Source organism: Chelonoidis abingdonii, chromosome 6 (assembly GCF_003597395.2).
Source record: "Chelonoidis abingdonii isolate Lonesome George chromosome 6, CheloAbing_2.0, whole genome shotgun sequence".
Classification (NCBI taxonomy): Eukaryota; Metazoa; Chordata; order Testudines; family Testudinidae; genus Chelonoidis; species Chelonoidis abingdonii.
In genome coordinates this window covers 41,274,570-41,301,049 of record NC_133774.1, presented here as the reverse complement: position 1 = coordinate 41,301,049, position 26,480 = coordinate 41,274,570, and positions in this window count along the sequence as shown.

Genomic DNA, 26,480 nt, shown 5'->3' with positions numbered 1-26,480 from the left:
TGCAGATGAAAATGTAATTTAAGTGCTCAATATTATTAACACAGAGAATATGGGGTAAAATTTGTCCCTGTGTGAAGGGTCAGTATAAAGACTTTGCACCATTTAAATCTTCTTTTGGGGAATTACATGGGACTTGCATAGGCTTTGAGCTTACTTTATGTATATGGGTGAATTTCACAGACAGAGAAATAGTCCGCTGACACTTGTAGGATTCTCTGCAATAGATGCAAATCTAGATCCAGAGCTGCTACCTTTTCAAATCCCTCTGCTCCAAATCTGAGATACTATTGGAATCTCTAATCTTCTCCACATCTGAATACTTAGGTAAAATGCAGCGGGAGAGGGCATCAGGGGGCATCCATCCCACCTTGAACAGAATCACAATATCAATTCTTGCAAACCATGAACACAAGGATCAGAAGAATTTTTCACCACTGGTAACACCAAAAACTTCATAGGGGAAGAAAGGCTGGAGAAGGTCAATTCTGCTCTGGCAAGCAGAGCTGAATTAGCTTGGGGAGAAATGTATCATGTTTAAGGGTGCAGGAGTAAAGGGTGCAGGCTACTATTGTGTGTGTATTTTGTCTATCTCAAGTTCAAGTGCTGCCAGGAGCTGACATTGGCTCCTCTTCAGACGTGCCCCACCCCAAACCATGGGTTATGATACAACACCTACAACCATGCTACAACAGAGTCCTTAAAGAAGTTGTGTAAGAAGGTACAAACAGTGGACAAGTATCATATTGTATGTGCAATGTTACAACAGTGATTCCCAATCCCAAACAGAATTATTGTTGATTCAGTCATTGTTTTTGGAAATTGTACCTATATTCCCTTATTGAGATTGGGCAGTAAATTGCTGTCTTGAATACTGGCAGTGAGGTAGGGAACGGTTATGCCTATACTTATTCATTCAATGAGCGACAAGTAGAATTGCGGCAGACAATGTGCAAAGGCACCTTCATCTAATATATGCTTCTAAGTCATTGAAATAGCCATGGTGTGCTGATGCAGAAAAAGTCTTTGATAGAACTATAAAAACTAGAGATAGAAAAAACCTATTGAGTCATTTAGTTCATACCACTGCCAACTCGGAGAAGAATTTGAATGGATGTAATCTCATTCACATACAAAATATATTTGGTTCTAATGATCAATATCTTAAAATGGATTTAAAAGCACAGTTGTGACCAAAAACCAGATCTATCTTGCTATCTTTCTTTCTTTCTCTAGGAACTAGCTGTCTTTGCTTTTTCTTATTATTTGCCTTGTCTTTATAACTTCTTTGAAACAGATACATTCTGGGATACAAATGGGAAAGAGAATGTCCAAATCAGTTGTGCATCAATATGATATTTTATTTATGTGAGGGGATCCTGCTACATCTCTTTTATCCATCTTGATATTAACAGGCAACTTTAGTGTCCTCTCAAGATTTTAGGGTTAATTGGAACAAAACAGAGTTGTACTCTATTCAAAGACTAACTGGATTCATAAATGAGAGCTGCATATGATTAGAGTATTATTAATAAGTAGGAGACATTTGGAGGATTCTGATTAAAATTGATTTGTAAAGATACAGTTCAGAAGAATGTAAACATTCCACTAAGATGAAAAGTTTATTATTTAATTCAGAGAGGTACATGGCAGATTTCTCAGCTTAAAAAGCTGAGTACATTTAAAATGGTGGTGGTGCACAATTACATTATTTTCTTTATTAATATTTTAATATACCAAAGGGCTAGATCTGTAAATTATCATGAAAGGTGCAAGACTGAAAACCCTGATGACTCAAATGTGTTATCCACTGGCCAAATAGGATATAGTAATAAAGATAGTTATGCTAGTGCAAGTTCCCTCTCATCACCTCTGATGTGACTAACATGGCTATAATTCACTTCAACCCTTACTTAGATCAGTGGTTCTCAACCAGGGGTAGGTGTATCCCTGAGGGTACACAGAGGTTTTCTAGGGGTACATCATCTTATCTAGATATTTGCCTAGTTTTACAATAAGCTACATAAAAATCACTAGTGAAGTCAGTACAAACTAAAATTTTATACAAACAATTACTTGTTTATACTGCTCTATATACTATACACAGAAATGTAAGTACAATTTATTTATATTTCAATTAATTTATTTTATAATTATATAGTAAAAATGAAAAAGTAAGCAATTTGTCAGTAACAGGGTGCTGTGACACTTTTGTATTTTTATGTCTGATTTTGTGAGAAAATAGTTTTTAAATGAGGTGAAACTTGGGGTACAAAAGACAAATCAGACTCCTGAAAGGGGTACAGTAGTCTGGAAAGGTTGAGAGCCACTGACTTAGAGGGATCACATCTAGTGATACCAGAGAAACTCCATTTTGTGTTCCTGATTTCCATTTTAAATATGCAAGAGTCAAACCTCCATTAAGTGGTCACATCGCACTAAAAAACAAATTGGCAGGAAACGGTGGTAAACAGATGATAACACGGTGAGGTACATAGAATGTAGGCTAAAGGTCACATAGTAGAATTAGCAGGAAAAAGAAGGTGGTAAAAATGATTGACAGATAATGGAAATAATGGTCAAAGGGAATGATTGACAGGTGACCATTAGCAAAGTAGAGTGAGGCAGCAGACCAAGGAGAGAGAAGAAGGGCAGAGCAGAAAGGTTTGAAAAAGAGAGGGGGGGTAAGGGTTAGAGGTGTGAAGGAGGTAAGGGTGAGACAAAGGAAAGGAAGAGAAAAGTTGAGAGGAAACAGAAGATACTGTGCAGTCAGCTAAGTATGTTAGACTAATAGTTAGTTATAGCATAGTATAATGGTGTTAGTGTGGAGATATATGGGGGGGGGCGGGCAGGGAGTTCATACAGATGGATGGATGGATCTGTGTTGACTGTGAGAGGGATTTATATGTGTAAAACCAAATGAACATTAAGAATTGCTGTCAACTACTTGTGAATGATCACCGTAAGCAGGGAGCAGCCACTTAGTATAATTTCAAACTATAAGGCACTGTGGTTTGAAGTGTTTTAACTTGTTATAAGAGATTTGTGTTTAGATTGTTATTGTATCAGGTACTGTTATTTGTATCAATAAAAAGATGTCTTGCTTTGGAAAGAACACTGTTTGTGTCAATCATTTATTTATCAGAAGGCTGTATCCATGTCCTCCAAATATTTCCTTAGCCACCCTGGAAACCCATACCTAATGAGAACAGATTAATTACATTCTAGGATACCCGAAATCTGTTTTCGTGTTAACACTAGGGATGAGGAGGTAATTCAGTTTCCAGTACCATTCAGTCACTGGCCACTCAAAATGCTAGCAAGATGCCAGTTTTGGTGGTGGTTTTGTGATATGGGCATCTTTCTATTAATAATGAAACTATGACCACCAGCAGTGGTGCATTAAGATGAAATGGGGCTTGTGTCTTGTCTAAGTATTCCCAGAGCTGAAGAAGAGCTGTGTTAGCTTGAAAGCTTGTCTCTGTCTTCAATAGGGTTGCCAGGTGTCCGGTTTTCAACTGGAACACCAGGTCAAAACACTGACTGGGCTGCTTAAAGTCCGGTTGGTGGTGAAGTGGGGCTAAGGCAGGCTCCCTGGCTGCTCTGACTCTGCATGGCTCCCAGAAGTGGCTGATGTCCCTGCAGCCCCCTAGGCACAGAGGCAATCAGGGAAGTTCTGCGCGCTGCCCCCGCCCCAAGCACCAGCTCTGCAGCTGCGGGGACAGTGCCTGCAGGTGCAGAGGCACCTGGCTGCCCCTGTGCCTAGGAGTCAGATATGCTGGCAACTTCCAGGAGCCAGGCAGAGCCAGTACAGGCAGGAAGCCTGCCTTAGCTCTGCTGTGCTACCAACGGGGAACTGCCTGAGATAAGCACCGTCTGGCTGGAGCCCACACTCCAAACCCACTCCCGCACCTCAACCTCCTACCCAAGCCCTGAACCTCCTTCTGCACTTACCTCCCTCCCAGAACCTGCACCCCAACCCACTGCCCCAGACCTGAGCCCTCTCCCACACCCAAATTCCTTGAAATACTTTTAAAAAGTTAAACGTTTAAAAAAACACAGCATCACCACTGCAAGAAATAAAACCCAAATAGATCCAACAGTGCATTACAAACCAGAACAAATCAAAACCACATAAAACATGAGCAAAATCAACGTAAGTAAAACGCCACCAAAATCCACACACAATATGTGAAAAGAGATCATCAACTTCCTTTGTAGAAGCTCCATATAGAAACACATGAGAAACAATTCTGGTACTACATGCAATTGAGAATCTGTATTAATAAATATAGGAAAAAGATAAATACTGATGTTACAACTCTATGAATTTGTAAAAAGAGGAGTCAAATTTTGAAAAGTAGCATCACAACATTATGTCTTAGTTTCCCCAGAGTTTCTCTTCCACATTTGCAAGGAAAGATGAATGGTGGGTTTTGAAATAATCATATATTCAGGGAGAGCTGGAATGATATTCTTACTAAGCTGCATGGGTTTAAGGGAAGAGAAAATATTACAAGTTGAATTCACTGTAAAATTATTCATAGAATATATTGGAGCCACTGAAGTTCTAGAAATTGAGTCCAAAGTTATAACCTGGGTTATGCTGGAGACAACACAGAGAGACAGGAACATACATGCATATGCTGTGAAATTTACAAGCATCCATCAATTTTAATGAAAAGTCAGGCCCAATATGGGAGAAGTTGCTATTTCAGAAATACCTGCCTGTATAATAACCCAAGTTCATGATTTTTCACATTGAGAATGTAATTTACTAAGTCAAGTTAGAAATCTGAGAATTGGGAAGGTTTCCATTTGCAGTGATTGCCTTGAGTCTAAAATAGTGAAAATAAATTAATAAATACTGTGACATGTTTAAGAAATAGCATGGCTTTATCTCATGTGACAGGATTTAATAAAATGATATATAAGAGAAGGGATGAAATTGAAGCACGTGTATTAATTTTATTTCACTTTTCATCTACGATTGCAGGACTCTCTGTCTCCTCCATTCACAACTTAAACTCTACTCACTATGATGCTACTAGGTTAACTTTTTGTTTTCCTTGCTATTCTCATATCTCTTCTTAAGTTACCCTACATTAGTTGCTGATACACTTGAAAGTTATGTTTAAAATTCTATTTTTGGTGCTTAAGAAATGTTGTTCCTTGGTCCCTTCTCTGATTTGATTCTTGACACATCCCAGTCACATTTCTCATACTCAGTGGCTCCCCCACTTCTCCCTTTTATGGTTTCTACATATGCTATCTTTGCCCATTTAGCCACTTGAGTGATGGAATGTTCTGCTGAGAGAGATTCACCAGGCTGACTTCATCATTTCCATTAAAATCTAATTGAAAACAATTTTTGGCTGCTAAATTTGATTGGACTGTCATGTAACTTTTATTTAAACTGGCCCAATTGATGTAATTGGGGAGAAAGTGGAATATCACGTTCTCCTTTGAGTATTTACATTTGTTTTATTATCAAATGTAGCTGATCCATTGCTTCACTAGTCAGTTAGTATAAAACTTATCATATGGAAAAATGGAAATGAGAAAACAGAATAAACATAAACTTTCACATTCATTTAGGGCCTGATATTATCAGGTCCTGATCACCTCACAGAATTAGGCCATCACTAAGTGGGATTTTACACAAGTCATTAATTTATCTTTCAAGTTCTTTTCTTTCGCTCTCAACATTTCTCTTACTAAGGTCTTGGTATTTAAACATAACCTTTCAATTGACAGTTCAATTACACTTGCAGATAAACTTTCCTTTCCCTGTTATATCAGATAAACTGTCCAGTTCTTCTTCAGATTACATCAGTGACAACTCATCTAAAATAAATTTCCAGTTCTGGGATGTGATGAAAACTTGAACTTCACACATAACCAAATAAGTTTGCAACAAAATTAATTCATTGCTACTAGACTAGAACAGATGGTTAAACAAAAGATAAAGTATAGCTCCTTATGCATACCTTTAATCACTTTTTTGCTGATATGTTTTTACTGTATATGGTTATGTTTAATATGCAAAGCTGGAAAATAATCCTTTCCATTCCACAGGGTCTACAAAAATTGTTTCTCAAGATGCTTTGCTTGAATTGGACTGAAAAATGTTCCCCTTTTGTGAATCATCACCACTCTGTTTATAGAATCATTGTATAAGGGACTGCGGAAGATTTTGTTACGGTTTTAGCTAGGGCTGTTCGCCTTCTCAAGGACAGGTTATTAAAGGTTGCTGTGTACTAGTGCATGCTGTATGTAGCCGGTTGGAACCGCTTAGCCTGGGAAGCCCTGCGTGTTTGGGAAAGCTTGGCCTTTTGCCATAAGAGATAGCCCCAGCTGTGGGAAAAGCTCCCACATGCCTATGTATGAGCTGCTTTACATGCTATTACCATAAAGTTATATTTACCAGAAATTGTTGTGCTGCTTTGGACTCGTTCCCCGCTTTGAGTTAGCAACGTGCAGAGTCCCCGTTGCGGGTGTGTTTTCTTTACCTTCATTAAAAGCCATATCACTCACTGTGTGTGTGTGTGTGTGTGTGTGTCTCGTCCCTGTAAAGCACTCAGGCACGTAACACATTGAGTCATAGAAGATTAGGGTTGGAAGAGACCTCAGGAGGTAATCGAGTCCAGCCCCTGCTCAAAACAGGACCAATCCCAACTAAATCATCCCAGCCAGGACTTTGTCAAGCTGGGCCTTAAAAACCAACAAGGATGGAGATTCCATCACCTTGCTAGGTAACCCATTCCAGTGCTTCACCACCCTCCTAGTGAAATAGTGTTTCCTAATAGCCAACACAGACCTTTCCCAATGCAACTTGAGACCACTGCTCCTTGTTTGGTCATCTGTCACCACTGAGATGGCAGCCTAGCTCCATCCTCTTTGGAACCCCCCTTCAGGCAAGTGAAGGCTGCGATCAACCCTCCCTCACTCTTCTCTTCTGCAGACTAAATAAGCCCAGTTCCCTCAGCCTCTCCTCATAAGTCATGTGCCCCAGCCCACTGATCATTTTTATCGCCCTCCGCTGGACTCTGTCTAATTTGTCTACACCCCTTCTGTGTATGGGCAGGGCGGGGGCAAACTGGACGCAATATTCTAGATGTGGCCTCACAGTGCCGAATAGAGGGGAATAATCACTTCCCTTCATCTGCTGGCAATGCTCCTACTAATGCAGCCCAATATGCCGTTAGCCTTCATGGCAACAAGGGCAAACTGTTGACTCATATCTAGCTTCTTATCCGCTGTAATCCCCAGGTGCTTTTCTGCAGAACTGCCACTTAGCCAGTTAGTCCCCAGTCTGTAGCAGTGCATGGGATTCTTCCATCCTAAGCGCAGCACTCTGCACTTGTACTTGTTGAATGTCATCAGATTTCCTTTCGCTCAGTCTTCCAATGTTTATAGGTCACTTTGGACCCTAGCTGTACCCTCTGGCGTATCTACCTCTCCCCCCATCTTGCTGAGGCTGCAATCCATCCCATCATCCAGATAAGTAATGAAGATGTTGAACAAAATCGGCCCTAGGACTGACCCTTGGGGCACTCCACTTGATACTGGCTACCAACAAGACATTGAGCCATTAATTTCAGTGATCTAGTCAGCTTTCTATCCACCTTATAGTCCATTCATCCAATCCATACTTCTTTAAATTGCTGGCAAAAATACTTTGCTAAAATCAAGGTATATCACTTCCACAGCTTTCCCCATATCCACAAAGCCAGTTATCTCATCATAGAAGGCAATCCGGTTGGTCAGGCATGACTTGCCATTGGTGAATCCATGTTGACTGTTCTTGATCACCTTCCTCTCCTCCAAGTGCTTCAAAATGGATTCCCTGAGGACTTACTCCATGATTTTTCCAGGGACCGAGGTGAGGTTGACTGGTCAGTAGTTCCCCAGATTCTCCTTCTTTCCTTTTTTAAAGATGGGCCTATATTTGCCTTTTTCCAATCATCTGGAACCTCCCCCGATCACCAGGAGTTTTCAAAGATAATGGCCCTGGCTCTGCAATAACATCAGCCAACTCCCTCAGCACCCTCTTATGTGTTAAATCAGGACCCATGGACTTGTGTATGTCCAACTTTTCTAAAATAGTCCTTAACCTGTTCTTTCACTACTGAGGGCTGTTCACCTCCTCCCCATACTGTGCTGCCCCGTGCAGCAGTCTGGGACCTGACCTTGTTTGTGAAGAGCGAGGTAAAAAAAGCATTGAGTACTTTAGCTTTTTCTACATCATTTTTCACTAGGTTGCCTTCCCCATTCAGTAAGGGTCCCACACTTTCTCTGACCTTCTACTTGTTGCTAACATACTTGTAGAAATCCTTCTTGTTAGCTTCACATCCCTTGCTAGCTGCAACTCCAATAGTGCTTTGGCCTTCCTGATTACATCCCTGCATGTTCGAGCAATATTTTTATACTCCTTCCTAGTCCTCTGTCCAAGTTTCCAATTCTTGTAAGCTTCCTTTTTGTGTTTAAGCTCACCGAAGATTTCTATGTTAAGCCAAGCTGGTCACCTGCCATATTTGCTATTCTTTCTGTACATCAGAATGGTTGGTTCCTGCACCCTCAATAAGACTTCTTTAAAGTACAGCCAGCTCTCCTGGATACCTTTCCCCCTCATATAAGCCTCCCAGGGGATCCTGCCCATCAGTTCTCTGAATGAGTCAAAGTCCGCTTTTCTGAAATCCAGGGTCTGTATTCTGCTACTCTCCTTTCTTCCTTTTGTCAGGATCCTGAAATCGACCATCTCATGGTCACTGCTGCCCAAGTTGCCACCCACTTCTACTTTCCCTACCAAGTCTTCCCTGTTTGTGAGCAGCAGGTCAAGAGGAGCATAGCCCCTAGTTGGTTCCTCCAACACCAAGAAGTTGCACCAGGAAGTTGTCTCCAGCACTCTCCAAAAACTTCCTCGATGATGTGGCCATTTTTTCTGACTCCTGGGCCGAACACCTAGAACACCTGGAAAAAGTCTTTGAGCGCATCAGGCAGGCAGGACTAACTGTTAAGGCCAAAAAGTGTCAAATAGGCCAAAACAGGGTGACTTACCTGGGACACCAGGTGGGTCGAGAAACCATAAACCGCTCTGGACAGCAATCCAAACTCGGCTGCAGTGGCCAGGTAGACAGGAAAAGCCACGCGAACTTTTGAATTTCATTTCCTGTTTGCCCAGCATGGAGCTCTGATCAGCACAGGTGGGCCTCACAAGGAGATGCCAATGTTACCAAAAGAGCTCCAGCGTGGACCGCATGGGAGATACTGCATCTGAGCTCTCAAAATGCTGTTAGGATCAAACACATTTTCCGGGGTGGTTTCAGGGATATAGCTCGTCAATTACCGGACTACCCCTTCTACCCCCATGAAAAAAGGGAAAAAAATCATTCTTGACTTTTTACGTCACCGGACTATGTCTACTGAATGCTGCTGGTAGATGCAAATGCTGCAGCGTGGAAGAGAGCCAGTAGCCGCTTCCCTCCCTGCTCCGGTTGCAGACCGTATATAATATGACTGCTATCCATCATCATCATCAGCCCATTGAGTGCTATCTGGCCGGGCCCTCGAGATGAGGCTGTCCGCCGGGCGTTTGGGTAAAAATAGGAATGATTACCCGGTCATTCCAGTAGATTGTACAGACGGCTGGTAACGTCTTCATCATAGCAACTGGGCTGAGCTCCATCAGCTCCGCCTCCTTTCATGTGTAAAGAAAAGATTCTGTACTGACTGGACTATCATAGCAGCGGGATGCTGGCTCCTCTCCCGGCACCGTTTAATGTCCTGCCTGGGACTAAATAAGCAGCTGGAGGCTTGCCTCCCCCTCATTTTATCTCACTAAACAAGTTCATGTTTCTTATTCCCTGCATTCTTTATTACTTCATCACACAAATGGGGGGACACTGCAATGGTAGCCCAGGGAGGGTTGGGGAGCAGGGAAGCAACGGATGCGGTTGTTGCAGGGGCACCTCCTAGAAATGGCATGCAGTTCATCATTTCTGCAGGATCTGGACACGGAGCAGCTGTGCTCTCTGGTTCTCTAGTAACACTTGCCCCCGTATCTAGGGCAGGACTGACTCTATTTTAGATCACAAATATAAGGAGGGAATGACCCGGGGAGTCATTCCCCAATTTTTATCTTTGCACCCCCCGGCCGACCTTAGCCAGGCCACCCATGACAGCAGCAGAAAGTACAGAATGACAGATAGACCGTCATCTCATTGTCCAATTTACAATGGCACAGCAGACGGGTGCAAAGAACAACTGAATAACCATCTTCTGCTATCATGCAAAGGCAATGAATTTGCTGTGTAGCGCTGCATATACTGCCTCCGCCTCTGTCAGCAGCATCCAGTACACATACGGTGACAGTGACAAAAGGCAAAACAGGCTCCATGGTTGCCATGCTATGGCGTCTGCCAGGGCAATCCAGGGAAAAAGGGTGCGAAATGATTGCCTGCCGTTGCTTTCCCGGAGGAAGGAATGAGTGACGACATTTACCCAGAACTACCCGCGACAATGATCTTTGCCCCATTAGGCACTGGGATCTCAACCCAGAATTCCAAGGGGCGGAGGAGACTGCAGGAACTATGGGATAACTACAGAATACCTACCCACAGTGCAATGCTCTAGAAATCGACACTAGCCTTGGACCATGGATGCACACCGCTGAATTAATGTGCTTAGTGTGGCCACTTGCACTCAACTTTATACAATCTGTTTTACAAAACCGGTTTATGTAAAATCGGAATAATTCCGTAGTGTAGATCTACCCTTAGAGTGAGAAAGGGTACTAAACACAGAGTGGGCTTCTATGGTAACAACAACACTTCTGGGTGTTGACCTGTAGGTGGGGGTATTCACATACTTTTGATTGATCAGAAAAACGCAATGCCTTTTCTGGAATCTGAAACTTTCGTGGATCCCTTAGACACAGTCTGTGGACCCCAGGGATCCATAGACCACAGGTGGAAAACCATTGATCTAATGCCATGACATCACAAGGAACACCCTAAAGGTTTCCCCAACCCGGGCTATATCAAACAGCTGCAGGTAAACCCTTGTAATTTCAATTTCTTTTGTATTTTCTGATGTACCAAAATAAAATGAAAAAGATAAACTCACTAGAAGGGGATGTGGTCATGCCTTCTTGTCAGTAGCAGCCTATACTCTTTTAGGTTCCTCTTGAAGTTAGAACGGTGGATGTTACAACCATCCTATTGATTCTCTCTGGCTAGTGCCAATCTCTATTCCCAGAAGAAGACCTCAGCCCAGATCCTCAAAGATATTATAATCAATGGAAATTAGGAGCCTAAATACCACTCCAGATCTGGGACCTCCTGAACAGTAACTTATCATCAGTGCCAGCAGGAGGACACTAGATATATTATTGAACAACACTAAGGACCACTGAGTAAACTGTTGAAAGACGAAGAGGTATGTACAGACAAGAGCACCAGATACTATGGTGTCACCTTTTCTCATCTAACTCCAATCAAAACAATGTTGTACCCCAGCTAGGAGTGCCAACTTTCTAATCGCATAAAACCGAACACCCTTGCTCTCCCCCTTTCCCCACCCCTTCCCCAACGCTCCACCTCTGCCCCGCTGAAGCAGAGGAGTTTGGAGTGTGGGAGTGGGCTCAGGGCTGGGGCTGGGGTTCGGGTGTGGGAGGGGGGTGTGGGATGCGGGGAAATGAAGGCTCTGAGAGGATTTTGGTAGGAGGTGTAGCTGCAGGGGGAATCAGGGAACCTGGGGTATCAGCTGGGAGCAAGGATTTCCGGTTGGGGTGCTTGGAGGTTGAACATGGCAGTTTATGGGATTGGGATGTGGTAATTGTGGGGTGGGGGCCAGGGATGAGGGGGGCTGGGGTGGAGGTAGGGGGTTCAAGCTGGGGCAAGGGGGTTGGGATGTTGGAGGGATGGTGTGGGAGGAGTAGACTCCGAGGTTCGAGAGGAGTTTGGGTGTGGGAGGGGGCTTGAGTGATGGCTGGGGCAGATAGATTTTGGGAGGGGGCTCGGGGCTGGGGCAGGGAATTGGGGTGTGGGCTCCAGGAGGGAGTTTGGGTACAGGAGGGGGCTCAGGGCTGGAGTGCAGGAGGGGGTTCCAACCTGGATCAGGTGGTTGGGGTGCAGGAGCCAGGCGATGCTTACCTCAGGCAGCTCCTGGTCCGTGGCATAGCAGGGCTAAGGCAGGCTCCCTGCCTGCCCCGGCTCCACACAGCAGCCGGCATGTCCGGCTCCTAGGTTGAGGGGCCAGGGGACTCTGCACAATGCCCATGCCTTCAGGCACTGCCCCCACAGCTCCCATGCCAGTAGCTTCTGGGAGCTACACGGAGCCAGGGCAGGCAGGGAGCCTGCCTTAACCCTGCTGTGCCACCAACCGGACTTTTAATGGCCCGGTCAGCAGTGCTGATCAGAGCCACTAGGGTCACTTTTCGACTGGGCGTTCAGGTCAAAAACCAGACAACCTGGCAACACTAACTCAGCAAAAAGGAAAGTGAATCTCACAGCAACTTTGAGATGAAAAGGGCGGTGAGAGTAATGGCTCTGCCTTCAGCACTCAACCTATTAAGGAGGAAGAGTCATGCAAATGTAACACTCTTTTCACACTTCCTCTTTGTGGTGCCAATATTTAGTACTGTAACATTTTAAAAGTTTAGTTGTAATCAATTCAGTTGAGTTGCATTGTAAGAATATTGTTCTTAACAAATTCATTTAGCATTCATGTAATTAGTTCATCCTGTAGGTATTCCCTAGTAAATTACCACTGAGCAATGAACTTGTGAAGCATTACTTTAGTGTACAACGAAATTGAATTAGAGTTATTGTTATTGAGCTACGGTAGAGCAAATAAGCAATAGATACATTATTTAATTTTAGCATATTTTCCATCTCTTGTTTCTCACTTACTGTATTAAATTTGCCTTTCTACCCTCCACTGGTCCTGTTTGTTTTCATTAACAAACATATAGTGCTTTTCAAATTAAACAGTCTGACAATTTTATACTTCACCAACTCAAATAATTACCTATCAAGTCAATAGGCTCAGCTGGTATTACACTGGAGTCCCATTCAAGATGTTGACAGATCTGATTTTTTTACATTTTCAGCGGTCCTGTTTAGTGATTATCAGTACCATAACTGTTGAAAAAAGGGTCTCATTTCCTCCACTCACACTTAGTACCCTGGTGCTGCAACCCAGATCTTGATAGACTTACCCTGTTCTGCTGCTGACCTTTTTAATTTGAAAATCCAATTAACATCCCCCTCATGACAGCAGACTGTATTCACATTGGACCATCAGATCAATCCTATCAGTGGAGAGATTTGGAGGGGCGGGTATTTTGTTTTGGTTTTTTTTTGCAGTTTGTTTGTGAATGAAATGTCTATTTGGGAACCCTCATTTATGGGATTGTCTATTGAACTAATGCTTTACAGTAAGTTGCCACTTATTATTAATTGAATCTGCATCTATTGTAATGCTATTAATCATGATGTACTAATTTGATACCACTGTGGCTATCATAAATAAGATGTAATATATCCACAAAACGTAACTAGCTGCTTCACTTGTGCATTAAAAACTGTTTGCCTCAGATATTTTATTAAATTTTGTGTCGCTATTGCCAGCAGCATTCCCTAGGGAAGATGAGCAGAAATCCTTTCCATGCATAGTGACTTAATGACCTTGTATTATGTACAGATTATTCAGTGTTTGTGAACTCAACAAAGTTTAGCTGGATTTGAATTTATAATATTAAGCTTTCTTGTGGGTGGCTAAATGCTTTTATTTAGGACTGATAACCTCCTCCTAAAACTTCATGCAGCACTCCAGAAATTGCACTCCATGTGTGGCTGATAACTATAAAGCATTTCTGAACAGGTTAAAGTAATTTAATATCTTGAACTCAAGCACAATACAAAATCTTAACTGGGAGAAACACTTATCTCTCTTGATCCTAGAAAGCATAGCAGACTTAACTGCATGCATTTGGCAAAATGTTATGCAAATTATATTTCTTCCATAGCACACTGCTCCTAGGTGACCACATACACTCTCTGTAATACAGTTCTTAAGAGGAGTAGCATTTATGCATACAGTTATACTTCTGGAATATAAGAGCATCATGTTTTTATTTACAAGGTGTGATGGGGCAAGGCCAGATGGCTACAGTAAAGTACTGAGAAACAGGTATGTTAGCCCCAGGCTTAACAAATCCCTAGGACCCTGGTAACCAAATGGCTGTTGCTCCAGGTTAATCAAGCATCTGAAGCCAATTAAGATCTTTCTAGAAGACAGTAGAGATAGCTACTTTAATTAGACCACCTGCAGCCAATCAAGGCAGGCTATCAGGCACCTGGGTTTACAGGACCTCACTCCAGTCAGGTAGGGAGGAGCCAGAGGAGAAGGCGCGTGTGTGAGGAGCTGAGAGCAGGCAAGGAGCTGAGAGTGGAGAGTGTACTGCTGGAGGATTGGAGGAAGGCAAGCATTATCAGAACACAGGAGGAGGTCTTGTGGTGAGGTAAAGAAGGTGTTTGGAGGAGGCCTGGGAGAGCTAGCCAGGGAGTTTTAGCTGTCATGCATCGTGTTACAGGAGGTACTATAGACGCCATGCAATCCACAGGGCCCTGGGCTGGAACCCGGAGTACGAGGCAGGCCTGGGTATCCCCCCCCTCTCCCAATCCTATCAGACACGAGGAGGAGCTGACCCAGACTGTGGGTTCACAGAGGGGAAGATCACTGAGGTGAACAAAATCCGACATAAGCGAGGACACAATTGGTCAGAGGAAGGAGTTTGGTCAGACAAGGTAATATTTTTTATGTACCCTGTTAAAGTGTTTTTTATACATGAAATGGCATGAATATTTGAATGTTTGCTTAAGAAGTGAGGATTCAGTGCAGGCACGCCCAATTGTTATAGCCTAGATCAAAATCATAAACAATTGACAAATATGTGAAAATCATCAGTCGCAAGGGTGTACGAGGAAGATTTGGATTATCTGCTTTTTTACCAATTGTGATATAGCTCTCTCTGTTACCAGATTTCGTTCGAAATAAACACGACAGGTCACGTGTATAACTGGGAGTGGTAACTCCTTGATAGTTAAAACAATAAATACCCAATAAAGATAAATCTGCGCTTAGCCCTGTTCAAGCAGTGTTTAGTGTTGCACCTGAGGTGCCATACATGTTCAATTCTTCCACAAGGGCATGTTACAACTCTTTCAGCAAATTGGAATACATAGGCAGGTACATTTTAAGGCTCTCACTCTCTTATGTTGTCTGTAGGTACATGTAGAGAGCATTTTATCAGAAGTTCTTGGGACACTTGAACAAACTCAAAGCTGCAGTCTCTTTTCTGGAGTTTTTCAATTTACCAGAAGCAGGCATTACCTGAAGCTGTAGTTTTAGAAGTGGAGAAAAATAAGTTTTCTAATTATAAAATAGATCTCTGTTGCCATGCTAGGCATGGGCCATTAAACGGACTTCATGAAGCTTATGGGCATGTGATCCAAATCTAGATTGTGTGAGAGATCCAGGAAACACATATAAAGATGAATTCAGTCTTTAACATTTTTTTAAGAGTAGAGAATTTGTTCTAGCCATTGTACCTTAGTGAAATGTTTATGCTTAGAAACATAAAACCAATGCAATATTGATTGTAGGTGGCCCTGAAAGCGCAAATAGCAACGTGTAGGCTTTTCGGGACTTCTGCATGCATGAGGATTGAGGTGTGGGAGGAATACTAAACACATATCAGTATATTATCTATCTATAAAAACTCATTGAGATTTTAAACTAAAAAGCATTAGTCCATAACTAATGAGATCGCATCACAAACACCCACCGCTAAATACGCGATTCCTTTTGTGCGCGCGGTGGTGATAAATTAGAGACCAAGAATCAATCCTTATCATCTAAAGCAAATACGAGAGCAGAGGAAGCTAAAGTGGGGGGAGAGTACGACCAGATGGGAGGCTGGAGGGAAAGTGTAGGGAGAAAAAGAAAAAGAGTAAGAGCCAAAAATTTTCTTTTGTGCTGTGTACCCAAATATGTTACCGTAAATCTCTTAACATAACACTGAAGAAACCTGCAGATGTATTCTGCATGTGTATTAGCGTGCGGGCTACATGGAGTTATACACTTTGATTCAAGTAAGTGGTTTCCAATTACCTTAGGGAAAGTACACATCTCATACTATACTTGTGATGTTGATATTCAGCCACAGTGATGTATGAAGACCGATCCAGTTCTCGAGAACTGCATGTAAAACTACAATAATGACAGCTCTCATAGACATATAGCGCCGATATCGGCGGTTGCCCTTCAAACACAGTCTATACAGAGAGACATTGCCTCGGGGATCGAATAATATCGGTCGTCGTAACTCATCAGAATCGGGATTATCCGGATCCCATGAGCGCCCGATATAATCGATCCGGCAACCATCCTCAACCCCAACGGAGTTATCCGATAATTGATTCGCATGGCGAGTCACTAGTCAGAGCGGAATATCGAATCCCAGAGCGCGGTGAGGACGAGTGAGTAAAATCGATCTTTTAGATATTCCGCACTTCAGTACGTTATTCACGTAGCCTGAATTGACAGTATCTAAAATCGACTTTTATTTGGCACATACCGTAGTGTAGACAGCCCCTGCGCCAATCGAAGACTGCCAATCTATACACAGGCATGAAGTATCATCACTGTAGAACTATTCCCATTAGATTCATGCATGCAATTTCCACGAGGAGCCTGCTTGATAGCATGTCTATCATTATGAAAAGCTATACTATCCATTATTAAATTTTGTAGCAATGCATAAGTAAAAAGGCACTATTTATGTAATATAAGCCAATGTTCGAAGTTGCTTAAACTGATATCTTAGGTTAAAAGATATATCGATAGATAAAGAGAGATTTCTGAGGGACCTAGGAGATGAGTAATGAATGAGACCAAAGCGACTGGATTTGCGTGATCACCACTACTTCACAGAGAAAGGATTGTTGTGCTTTCGTGTGCATTCGTGCTAACTTACTGCTGTCTATATGTTTTCAGTCAAGGAAGAACAATACGCATAGATAGGTGCGTTGCGGAATCAATTTGAATCAAAAAAACACTCATAATGTATAGATACCATTTATATATTTAAGTTACGGTGGGAGTATATACCAACGACTATGTTAGCAATTACCAGATGACACATAAACCTAATTACGATGGAGTATCACACAACCAATGCAAATATGTCTGGTGACTCGTTGGAGTATTTCGACGGATATTGTTCGTGAGAGAGAGTATTCAATACACTCACGCTTGTGCGTTTGCAGCGTCTGGCTTTGTACCAATGATTCTGGTTCTGCTCTGCCAGGGAGCACGCAAGGGAATCTTTTGTCTGCTCATTAAACAAAGTTAAGAAGGTGTATTATATTACAAGAAAGTCAAAATTATCATCTCTTGAGCACCTACAAAATTCTATGTTGTCCACTTAACATATCGTCAAGACACTTGCTCTCTCATCATGGACTGTGTAAATCATGACTGCATAATCTTAAGAAGAGGTCAAATGATTATTACAAAATATCGTAGTAAAATTTTTTTTTAAGACGACAGAACTTCAGCTTGTGAGGAACCTTTCTTTTTGTTAAGCACGGAGGAAACTCGTTTCACATTATTGCTCTATCATATTTTTTTTTATTTTTTTTTTTGTTTTTTTTTTTTTTTTTTTTGTAATTTTGTTTATCTATTTATTATTTACTTTAATTCATCCTTTTTTTTTTTCTTTTTTTTCTTATATTATGTTTTGGATTCTTTATTCTTTTTTTTTTGACTTCTTTCAATTTTTTTAGTGTTATTTTTTCTTTCTCTCTCATCTTTTTGTTGTTTTTTTTTAAAATTTTTTTATTTTTTCAGTTTATCATGTTTTTTTTTTTTTTTTTTTTCCTTTTTTGTTTTTTTTGTGTTTTTTTTTTTTTTTTTTTGTTTTTTTATTGTTCTTTGTTTTGTTTTATTATATCTCTGGTATTATCTTTGAGTTTCTTCTATTATTTTATATACTTTTTTCTAAAAAATTTTTTCTTTATAATTTTTTATTTTTTTTTTTTTTCTTTTTTTTTTTTGTGTTTTTATTTTTTTTTTTTTTGTTTCATTTTTTTTTGTTTACTATTTTTTTTTTTTTTTGACTTTTAATTATTATTTTTTCACTCTTAATCGGAGAGAGTTTGGAGACTGAGTGTATAATTTATAAACAGCTTTAGGAACCTAATTCTCCTTTACACCACAAAGTACCCATTTTAGTCTGTATGTTTGAGATGATGAAAAGTGAAAGAGTTATGCGAAGTATGGATGTATATGGAGATGCAGAAGAGTTAAAATCAATTTTTCACTTGATTATGTAGTATATGCACTGTGTTGACGACGACTAAAAAAAAGGGAAGTCGATCTAGCCTCTCTAGCTACACAATGTTTAGACGTTCTGGAATAAGTATCAAATAGGACATTAGCTTTAGATCTGACGAGTTGCTAGGGAGGTATGGGTAGTTCCACAAACGTAGAATGGTATAGAATAGGGAAGAAAGCACTCATCCGCCGACAGCAAACTCCAACGTCATCCATATACTAAGTAACCAATTCCCCCTTAAATATACTTCTCTAAAATCATGGTGGAGTCAGGAAGTCGACGGGAGAAGCAATCAGCAGTCAATTTAAGCGCGGTATTCACTCAACTATTACACAAACTATAATACGTGTCACTAACATTCTTCTTAGCCCATCTAAACAAAATACCAAAACGGCGGAAAGGAAAGAAATTGAGAGATGATGCAAGGTTTAGTGAAGAGACCCTGTTTCAAATTTGTACTGCTGATTCTCAGCTCTCATCGTAGCAACAGAAGATGCATGTGAGTAGTGATCAAAATACGCCAAAACGAAAGATTGAAGAAGGGAGTGTAAAGAGCAGACGTTGACGGGAGAGAATCTCCCCATCATACATTTTCTCACGGTAGTGTGTAGACACCTCTAACACTGAGTCCAGGTAGATCATTCTTAACGACTCATGTCTATTCGAGCAGTATCGTTAGGTGTCAGTGAGACTCACCATAGTTAAGCTTTGTTAAAATGCTGAATGTGAGAGAACACATTCTCAACCTAGGTGAGGTGAGGATCAGACAGATGCGCCCTTAGTCAACGTAACGAAAAATTCATATAATAAAACTGCATAGTCATATGCTTAAAAGCATAAAATGACAAAGGTTGACACAGAAGGGAGAAAGGAAATGAGTAATCATCTCAATCTGTCCACCAGTAATCCATAGAGCAACATGGGTGACTTGCCGCAGAGATCCGTGGGCGATAGTGTCTAAAACAGGAGAATTAAGTCCAGTAGGTTTTGATCATAAAAAGGGCAGAAAAATGACCATCTCCATACTCTCACACTGGCCACATAGAGGAACAACACAGAGAGATTAAAAAGGGACTGAGACCTTGCTTGAAAAAAGAAAAAGATCCATACAGTTCTGAAGTTTGTCATGAAAACAAAGGTATTAATTTGTTGCAGAAAATGAATTTTTCTCCTGTATAATAAACTATTGTGACCGCTCTTCTTTAAGGAAATTAGTCAACTGGCATCTGTTTACGCAACTGCCCAGATTGAGAAGAGGCATCGTTATCTTGAGCTAAAGTATTGGTGATGTTGGATGTGCAAAAGAGAAATAACGTTGTACGACTCTTGCAAAACGCAGTAAATAAGCACAAATGGTCAGTCTAATACTGGTTTGGTACCAGACGCAGAAAAGACACATTCCTTGTGCGAGCTCAAAATCCCTGCCAGAGAATGCACAAACGCAGGCGCAACTTTGGAGACAAAGAGCGTGTTTTTTTTGCAAAATACTAGTCGTATTTTATGCTAGACATCTGTTGGGATACTCACGGAAGTCAGACATTGCATGGTTGACTTCACTAATTAGTTTAACGCTCATTGCTAACGTGCCATCACGTTGTGCTTACCTTAATGAAAATCTTACTTATCATGGATATGATGTCAAGGAGGATATGGTCTTCCTATTAGAGTTTGTTCTTTCTCTGAACATGAAAAATAAAAGCAGTAAGAGCAACAGATGGCCGACTGAAACAAACCCTGGTTATTCGCTGCGGAACCTGCAGAAGTTATTTGGCCAGAGCAGCACCAGCTGCTATGTAATCTAGTACTCCAAGTTGTTTCTTCTAAGAATAGTTTGGCAAGAAAAGGTTCAGGAAACAATCTTAGCTGTGAGCCTGTTTATTGACAGCATAATAGAATAGACTTCAGCTTTTAGAGATATAATGATCATGTGCATCCCTCTAACAGTAAGAGACTCTGTGAAACATCACGGCTGCGATACACAAAAAAAACGGTTTGAGCTGGGGATTAGGCTATCACAGTATATCAGGGTTAATCCTATACAATGCATGGAGTAGACTCTACGTGCAGGCAAGGCTGGACCTACACTGCAAACGGGGTAAGACAAGTGCGGAATATTTTCACATACGACATATTCTCAGCTACAGTAGAATCACGTAGGCTGAAAGTGAATATATTCTAAGAAAACGATTTAACTCAACCACTAACATTGATTTATCTCTTAGAACCCTTTATTCCCTCTCACAACAGGCGGGATGATATCGCTCCCATGCCTGCGGGGAGTCAATCCGTCGATTTCCGGAATCTTCCCGTGGGTTAGGCGTGGAGTTCGCGGAGTCGACTTTATAATGCGCGCATCAGAAGAGGACTTCGATAGTAATCCAAGTGCGTATGCATTAGAGCGTCGATAATAAGTTCAGAAATCCTCTCCGAGGCCAAATACAATTTTTAAACATGGAGACAAAGTTCCCAGATGAGGTTGGTTCCTCCGGCATACGTCCTAAGGCGTGGCTCCTCAAGGTCGTTCTTATAAAACACATAATATCAAACTAAGAGAAACCTTCCCTTTTATGAACCACACAAGTGGTTTCCGCAAGGCTAATAACCACCAGAAAACAAGTAGGGACCAGATACTTAGCAATATTTTGGGACAGGCAACAAAAGAAAAAGGTATTACTTGCTTCTTCCTTCTTTAGATGTCAACTGATTTCTGTCCTCAAGGCATTTAGGTAATCCACTCTTTTGACAAAGTATGCTGGCGTTGGATTTAGGGAGATGTGTTGTGAGATTATTGTTTTGGAAATGAATGAATATTAGAAAAAGTGAAATTTAGAAAGCTATATGTATGTTCTTAGAAGGCCTCCTCTAAACCTGTCCTGTACAGGAATTTGAAAAGCTCAAAGGTCTCTGCTTTCCGTTATAAATTCAAAGCCTACGCAATCTAATTAGCATTGGTTAGTTTCAACAAAATTCACAATGGAAAATAGGCTGTAGAAAATTCTCTCCTATTAATAAATGAGAAACTATCAAGAAGCTTCTTTACTGTCATGTTTGGAGGGTCTACTGATTTGAATCCCAAATCAGAGGGACAATGCCATACGCTCTTATGCCTTTAAATGGCAAACAACATGTAACTTTAATAAAATGGGAAGCCCAGAAGATCTATTAATCAAAAAACTTTATATTTTCTCTACTAACTCATATACATAAACTAGAACAAACTTAGATCGTTCAGGGGTGCATGCCTGCCTTCTGGTAAATGACAAACTCGCAGAAAGTACAGCAGTGACTTTAATTAAGGAGAAAAGAAACTCTTTTCTGAATAAGTACTCGCAACCTACAGTATCAACAGTCAGAGTTACGCTAAAAAATGGTCAGCCTGCCTCCCTTTCAATTCCACCGCTGTAGTTTAACACACTGGTGGCTCTCGGCTTGCTAGTAGGAGAAAAAAAGAGTCGACAATATATGATGGAGATAACACTTAGGTTAAAACAACAACTAGCAGGGCTGGCATATTTTGATTCTTGGTATTTATTTGTTTCACCTATCCAGCAGTCTAATGTCTGTTTTTGAGAAAACGAACAAATAATAATGTGGAAAAAATACTACCCTCATTCCTATGATATTTTAACATATTTTTTCATCATAATTGATTTTGATTCCTAGGTCGTATAATTCCTAATCTGGACACATTTGCGGGCAAAACATGAAATTATATTCAGCAGTACATGGTATTAAAATAACTTTATACAGTACATGAAAATTTTACCCCTTTCTGACAAAGCTCCTCCTCTACCTGTTGTGGGTGTTTTTTTCGGCGTCTTATGGCGGATTGTATACACTTATCCTCAGTGCATCTTCCCCTCTGTGTGGAACCACAGGTCTGGGGTCAGCTCCTACCTGTGATTGACTGATCAGTAGTTGGGACGTTGGGTATTGGGGAAGGGTACCTGCCCTATCGGTCAATCGTCCGCAGGGCCTAGTATGGCAGCCTCGAACATGAATCCTGATATAAGGTCCAGCCCGTGCTTTGGATGATCTAATTTTACCCCTTAACGCTGCATGACAGCTTGAGACTCCTGGGAACTATAAACTTCATCCCATGGCCTCCTCCAAAACCCTCTCTATATCTCACCACAAGACCTTCTCCTGGTTGTCTGATAATGTGTCCCTCCTCATCCTCATGCAGCTACACTCTCTCATCTCAGCTCCTTGCCTTGCTCTCAGCTCCTCAAAACACGCCTTCTCCTTGGCTCCTCCCTACCTGACTGGAGTGAGGTCCTTGTAACCCAAGGTGCCCTGATTAGCCCTGCCTTGATTGGCTGCAGGATGTTCTACTAATTAAAGATGCTATCTCTACTGCATCTCTAGAAAGATCTTAATTGGCTTCAATCGACTTGATTAACGGAGCAGGCAGCAGATTTTGTTACCAGGGGTCCTAGGATTTGTTAAGCCTGGGGCAAACATAACCTGTTTCCTCATACTTTACTGTAGACCATCTGGCTTGCCCCATCACACCTTGTAAATAAAAACAATGCATAGATGCTCTTATATTCCAGAAGTATACCTGTTAGGATGCATTAAATGCTAACTCACTGCTAAACCTAGAACTGTATTAACAGAGTAGTGATTTGTGGTCGATCCACTAGGCAATAAGTGGACTTTAGGAAGAAATATATATTTTAGCTAATAATTCTTGCCAAATGCATCGCAGTTAAGTCTGTCTATGCCTTTCTAGATCAAGAAGAGATAGTGTTTCTTTCCAGTCATAAGTATTTGTAATTGTGGGTTTGAGTTGAAGATAAATAAAAATACATTCGTTAACCCTGTTACAGAAATGCTTATATAGTTAGTCAGCCAACATGAGATGTGCAATTTCTCGGAGGCTGACATTGAAGTTTTAGGATGGGAGTTAATCAGTCCTATAAAGCATTATCCACTCTGCCAAGAAAGGTACTTAATATTAATTCCTAACATTGCACACGTCTAAAACTTTGTTGAGAGTACAACAGAATGACTAGTTTTAGTTTTTAGATGAGATGTATTCTGAAGGGAGCGTGTGATGAGCAGAGCTAAGCGAAAGTTTTCTAAACCTCGAGAACTAACATCTGTATCATAAAATTCACAGTCATCTAAGCTCACTATCACTAGAGTCATGGGAAGGCATTTTCTGCACCTATCCGCCTAAGAGTGGAAAGGTGATGCTAGCTGGCAATAATGCGCACAAAAAATCTCTCTAAATAAAATTCTGAGGCAAGACAGTTTATTAAAAGCATCACAAGGTCGAAACAGCTAAGTTATAATCTTTTATGTGGATTATATTATGCTTTACTTATCTGATATCAAGAGATTATTCCTGCGGTGTTCGGCAGTGGTATCAAATTTAGTACATTTCATGAATTAATGGCTTGTCTGAACAACACGACTGCAGATTCTAAATTTAAATTATAAGTGGCAAACTTTACTGTACAAGCATAGGTTTCAATAGAACAAGACTGGTGCAGATGTTCACTCCATAAATAGGGTTCCCAAATAGATATTTCATTCACAAATCCACGAGGCAAAAGAAACCACTTTAACAAAAACAAACTATATTCACTTACCGCCCGGATTTCAAAACTTCGCACTCGATAGGATTGATCTGATGGTCAACCTCTCCACTACAGTCACCTAGTCATAGAAGGGGACTTGATTTCTTAAACTTAAGGATTTTCAAATTAATCACAAGGTTCGTCAGCATCTGAGCCAGAATCAAGGGTAACTCACTATTGGAAAAGAAGGTCGTGGGTTGGAGCAACCCAAGAGTAATACTAAAGAGTGTGAGTGAAGGAGAAAATTCCGACCATCAGTTCTAACACTGCTGTAGCTTTTTCAACACGCGACTTATGGTTACTTAGTTCTCATCCGATAATACTAACACGGACATTTCACGCTGAAAAGAAGGGTGTAAATAAAATATCAGATTCTGTCAACATCTTGAATGGGACTCATTTATACCCACCTCGCGTTTCAGGTATGTCAGCCCAATCTCTTCCAGTGTAAACCAAAAATCTTCAAGTCGAAGACCTATGTGATCCTTTAGATAGACTAATTAATTTGAGTTGGTGAACGAGTATAAATAAAATTGTAAAGATCCTGTTTATTATGTAGCGCGAGAAAAGAGCACTTGTGTTTGATTTAGGTTGTTTGATGTATAATCGAGAGGAAAATATCAGGACCCTATGTGGAAAGATGAAAGGGCGATTTATAACCATCGTCTAGTGTAGAACCAGACGAAGTATACAGGGCAAACTATTGTTCTAAAATTGGGAGAAATAATTGATCCTAATTGCTTATTCTATGTCTCTAATTAAAAGGCCCGTAGCTCTAATAACAAAATAACTCTAATTCACCACGCTTCTGTGTAACAAAACATAAAGTATGCTTCACAAGTCATTGCTCAGTGGAATTACTTTCTTCTAAGGCTAAGGAATACCGCTACAAGTTGACAAGAACTAATTAATAATGCATAAAATGTCATATTGTTAAGGAATCATATTCTTTACAATGCAACTCATAACTGAATTGAATCACCAACATAAATCATTTTAAAATGTTACAGTACTAAATTTGGGCACCAACAAAGAGATGAAGTGTGAAAAGAGTTGTTAACATTATGCATGACTCTTCCCTCCATAATAAGTTTGAGTGTGAATGGTAGACGAGAGACATTATTACTTAAGGGCCCCCTCTTCAAAATCATCTCAAAGTGGGCATGTTTGAGATTAACTTTCACACATTTTTGCTGAGTTACGTTTTCATCAGATTAATATGATTGCCAGGTTTCTGGTTTTTATCGACACCCTGAACTTTAGCGTCCAGGATAGAGAAAGAGGTCGACCCACGTGACATATATAACGTTGGCTCTGAAATTCAGACTTAACGCTAGAACGGGCTTTTGCTGCCATTAAAAGCTCCGGTTGGTGTGGCATACAAAAGCAGGGTTAGAGGGCAAGTGCAATACCAACCTCCTGCCTGTTAGTCAACTTTCGATCGAGTCTCATGTCTTATCACACTTGGGCGATGAGTGCACGACTGGTTGGAAGGATATGAAGACATGAGATTCTTCGACACAAAAGCAGTGCGGTGAAACTCCAATTATAATTAAACCTGGTGTACGATAGGTAGTCCCACCCAGACAGGAAAAAATTTGATAGCGAACTTTAGTCTACTTTACTCCTTAAAACAGTAGGGAGCCTTCCGGTCCTAAAACTATACACTGCTGTCTATAATGCTTAAAGTGGATGAGCAACGCGGCGGAGCATACAAAAAGACTGTAGAGGCATTCTAATGAGACGTCTCTATAGCTCCGCTCCAATTGCAGGCACAAAGCGGACTGCAAGCGTCAGCGGTGTTCTTAAGCCTCGATGTAAAGTAGGCTGTTACAGCGTTCCTGGATATTCGGTTGCAACAGGACAGAGCAACACTAAAATTAAGCGAAATTTAACCTCACAAGATATATTTCACTGGAACTACCAGGTTGGCAAAACTGACAGACCACTCTCTCACAGCCGCCCTGGCCCTCCTGGAGACAACTCCAACTCGTCCTGAAACTGGACCACCCCCCAATGCCATTACACATCTCGCCAGGCTCAGAAAATCATCACCTCCCAAAATCTCTGCATCCCAGGCCCAAGCCCCTCTCCCAACACGCGACAAAAAACTCCCAGTCTTAAGGGGGATGTCCTGCACTTGTCTCCACGTAATCCAAACCGGCACTCCCAACAAGGATCAATCCACCCTGCCCACAAGCCTCTTGAACCCCGTTCCCAAACACCCCAACTGCCCGCTCGACCTGTCAATCCCTGGCGCACTCTCACACCAGAATCTCAGCTAAATCACACAATGCCCTGCCGCCACCCAAGCCCCCAACCGGGACCTGCTTCCATTACGTCAACAGCGGGAAGTGCACTAAGAGTGCCGGCAGCAAACTCAACCATGACCCATGATTGGCGCCAGGTTTCCAAGCATCTTCCCCAAACAAAATAAGAACGCAAAGTGATGACCAAACGACGCCACAGGCAATATGGCCACACCACGG